The following is a 4856-nucleotide window of genomic DNA, read 5'->3' as shown; positions in this document are numbered from 1 at the left end:
GTCAATCTTACCCACTGACATGCTAACAATCAAGACTCAGCTACAGTGGGAGGGCACACATGATCCACACAATGGACACTCATGGAGCACCCAGGGCAGGTGATCAGGGAGACTGTGCCACTGGGCCCCACAGGACATCTACTATATAAGTCCACCCTGCCAAGACTGGGAGACATAGCAGGTCTACCTAATGCATAGAAACAAACACAGAGAGTTAGCCAAAATGGGGAGACAAAGAAACATGTCCCCAGTGAAAAAACAGAACAGAGCTCCAGAAAAAGAACTGAACAAAATGGAGGCACGCTATCTACCAGATACTGAGTTCAAAACACTGGTTATAAGGCTGCTTGAGGAACTTAGTGAGAATGTCAACAAAGAGAGAGTAAACATAAAAAAAACAAAAAGACATATCATAAAAATCCAGTCAGAAATGAAGAATATCTGAAGCGAAGAATACACTAGAAGGAACCAACATCAGATTAGATGAAGCAGAGGCTCAAGTCAGAGATTTAGAAGACAAGGTAGCAGAAAACATCCAATTGAAACAGCAAAAAGAAAATAAAAAATGAGAATAGTTTAAGGAGCCTCTGGGAAAACATCAAGTGTAACAATATTTGCATCACAGGATACCAGAAGGAAAAGAGAGAATGAGCAAGGGATTGAGAACCTATCTGAAGAAATAATGACTGAAAACGTCTTGAATTTGGTGAAGAAAATAGACATACAAGTCCAAGAAGCACAGAGAGTCTCAAACAAGATGAATCCAAAGAGGCCCACACGAAGATACATCATAATTAAAATGACAAAGATTAAAGACCAAAAGAGAATCTTAAAAGCAGTAAGAGAAAGACAGTTAGTTACCCACAAGAAAGCTCCCATAAGACTGTCAGCTGATTTCTCGATAGAAACTTTGCAGGCCAGAAGGGATTGGCATGAAATATTCAGTGATGAAAAGCAAGGACTCACAATCAAGAGTTCTTTACAGATTAAGTCTATTATTTAAAATTGAAAGAGAGATAAAGAGCTTCCCAGGCAACAAAAAGCTATAGGAGTTCATCACCCCCAAACCAGTATTACAAGAAATATAAAAGGACTTCTTCAATAAGAATAAGAAAAAAACTCCATAAATATGAATAATAAAATGGCATTAACTATATACCTATCAATAATTACTTTAAATATAGATGGATTAAACGCTCCAATCAAAAGATAGAGTAGCTGAATAGATAAGAAAAGAAGACTCTTACATATGTTGTCTACAAGAGATTCAATTCAGATCGAAAGCCACACACAGACTGAAAGTAAAGGGATGAAAAAAGATATTTAATGCAAACGGAAATGAAAAAAGTTGAGGTAGCAATACTTAGATTGAATAGACTTTAAAATAAAGGTTATAATTATGGAAAATGATTTGGAGATTTCTCAAAAAATTAAAAATAGAACTACCTTATGACCAAGCCATTCTACTTCTGGGTATTTATCTGAAGAAATCCAAAACACTAATTTAAAAAGATATGTACACCACTATATTCACTGAAGTGCTAATTTATAATAGCCAAGATATGGAAACAACCTAAGTACCTATCAATAGACGATTAGATAAAGAAGATGTGGTATAGGTATACAATGGAATATTACTCAGCCATGAAAAAGAATGAACTCTTACCATGAGACAACATGGATCTACCTAGAAGGTATTATGCTAAGTGAAATAAGTCAGAGAAAAGCAAATGCCATATGATTGCACATATATGTAGAATCTAAAAAATGAAATAAACAAAACAGAAACAAACTCATAGTTATAGAGAACAAAATAATGGTTACCAGATGGGAGTGGGGCTAGGGAGGCTGGGTGAAAAATGTGAAGGGATTAAGAAGTACAAATTAGTAGTTAAAAATAGTCATGGGGATGTAAAGTACAGCACAAGGAACATAGTCAATAATAATATAATAATATACAATGCCAGGGAGGTTATCAGGAGAATCACTTCACAAATGATATAATTGTCTAATCATTATCCTATACAACTGAAACTAATATAAAATAATATTGAATGTCGACAGTAATTGGAAAAACAACAACAGCAACAACAAAAAACCGACTTAGAGCTAGTGATAGAGCTATCTGGGTCTTTCTTCCTGGTGTTAAGAACGACTTTTAAGGAAGACTAGGCTTCTTTGTCAAATCTTTTTCCTGCGTCTGGATATCCCTCTTGGAAGTGTTGATTAGGTATGAAAGATACTCGACCTTTATATGCAGGGATCTTACCTTATTCTCTGCTGCAAAGCATTTCGTTGATGAAATTTGGTGTTTTATTTACTTTATTTAATTGAGAAAATTACTGAATATTTACTGTGTGCCAATCATTATGCAAAACTCAGGCTCTACCAAGATAATCAAGCTTCCAATCGTCCTCAAGAAGAGTAACATGCAACCACTCTGCTACTATCCATGTGTTCAAGTGGTTAGAATGTGTCTTTGTTGCTTCGTGGCAACCTCTTTGTCCTAGACCAGGCTATATCATCTTAGCTTTGCGGAAATCACAATGAAGCAACCCTTTGTCTTTGTTATTTTTATATAATTTTTAAATTATTACCTCATCTTTTGTATTTGTCATTTCACTTTATAAAAGTTGTCCTGATGCTCCTGCAATATTTTCTATTTCCTCTTTGAGGTTTTATGAAAAAAAAAAAAAAGGAAGAAAAATATAAGGGAAAGAAGAGGTAATATATTTCCTCTATTATTTTCAAGACGACAGAACTTTCCCTTCTAACATTCCTAGAAAGTGAAAGTGCAGTTCTGGAAAAGTAATGCACAAAGACAAATGGAAAGTAAATGCTGAAAATGAAAAAATGAAGTAACTTCTCTATCCATGTGACAAAATGTCACTTAACTACACAAGTCAGAGATTAAGAGTTCTACAAAGTAACAAGTTTCAAACCAGCCCTTGTAAAATCATTGTAACTGCGGATAGGTCCAGAAGGCGGGAAGCTAGCCCTTTTAAGGCAGGCTGTTACTTAGAGGGCTAGTTTTCAACTTTGCTAAATTAGAGAACCTGCCTATCTATCTATCTATCTATCTATCTATCTATCTATCTATCTATCTATCTATCTATCTCTCATTCATCTATCTATCTATCTATCTATCTATCTATCTATCTATCTATCTATCTATCATCTATCTATCTCTCTATCTTTATCATCTGTCTGTCTATCTATCTATCAACTTTTGTCACTATCCACAGAGATTATCAGATTCTGAGAATTTAGGCACAGTAACTCACACTCAAAAGAGACTGAGTTATAGAGTGGATGGTCATTTTATTAACATGTGAGAGGTCAGCTATTACCTGGAAGCTAATAGGTTTTAGTCATCTGGACAGGGCAGTCCCTATCATGTGAACTCAAACTCATGTTCACATAAGAGATGAGATTAATGTTTATCAGTGAGCTAAGAATTAAAGGAGGGAAAGTTGATCATCTCAGAAACTTCCATTCAGTTCCCGTAGTTGTCTAGATTAGTTTTCCCTATAGTGGGAAAGGCTAACAGATGTTGAGAGCTTATCTAGGCATTGTTTTAGGTACATTACATCACCACAATCCCATGAAACATATATGGTTATCATTTCCATATAACAGAGGAAAAAAACTGAGGTGCCCAAAGTCACATGGCCACTGCAGGCTGGAGCTGTGACATAACCCCAGACGGTCTAGCCCCAGAGTCCACTGTGCGAGCCACTAGATCGGTGTGTCTCTTCTGATGATGATCTTCCTGTCTTAGACAAACACTGGGCAAGTTCTTACTCTCAAATTCCATTTTTGTAGTCAATAAAAAACACCATTCTCTTATTTCAGAGACATTACAATATACTTGTAGAGGATACAGCTCTTTTTTCACTTGCTAGGTTCCAGTCCTGCCTTTCAAATGATGTATTTTGTTGAGCTCTCCTGGATCTTTGAAACTCACTGTTCCCATCTGACATATTTTCAGAAATTATCCAGGAGATTAAAACATCAATTTAAAATTTATTCTTTCTATCTTTGTTTTCAGAAGACTATTATTTTCTGATACAGTTCCCAAATTCTAGGTCTGCTCACTCTTTGGAACATGTAGTCCCTTTTGTACCTGCTATGGGACAGAGAGCCCTCTGTGCACCTCCTGTGTGACAGATGTCTTGCTGGGCACTCAGATACAGTCGTTATTGCCCTCAGAGTGCTTACAGCCTAATGGGTAGTCAGATGTTAAATAATTAGATTGATTACTTAATTATAAGCATACAGAATGTAATTAAAGGAGAATACTTAAGGTTAATGAAGAGTAATGTGGAGACAGAATAGTACAGTAGTAAAGTACCATTTACATGATAAATTGTGGATTTTAGCAAGTTAAGTAACATCCCTGAGTTTTCAGTTTCCTCATTTGCAAAATGTAAATAATTATAGTAATTATCTCATAGAGACGCCTTTCAGAGTAAATGAAATAATGTTTGTAAAACACTTTGCTGAGAGCCTGTATTTAATTAAAGACTGCTGCCATTAATACTATTAAAAATAATCTATATATTACAGATTCAATGAAGACATTCATGATAAGCTTTGAATACCACTACAGCAGCATTATCCCTGGGTGTGTGGTAGGTTATCACTTGTCATTGAAATATCTAAGGAGATGAGATTACCTGCATTACCACACAATGACTGAGGCAAAGTTTTTTACCAGGAAAGGTTGTACTGCTGGTAGAGAATAGGAAGGATCACACACTGGCAAACTTAAAACTTTTAAGAAACCTGCACCTAACAAAGGGTCTGGCAGACTGTAGGTGCCCTTATTTATTTTTAACAAATGATATCTGTGA

Source organism: Pteropus vampyrus, unplaced genomic scaffold (genome assembly GCF_000151845.1).
Source record: "Pteropus vampyrus isolate Shadow unplaced genomic scaffold, Pvam_2.0 Scaffold675, whole genome shotgun sequence".
In the NCBI taxonomy this organism is placed as follows: Eukaryota; Metazoa; Chordata; class Mammalia; order Chiroptera; family Pteropodidae; genus Pteropus; species Pteropus vampyrus.
The sequence above is the reverse complement of the archived record's forward strand: the minus strand, read 5'-3'. Positions refer to the sequence as shown.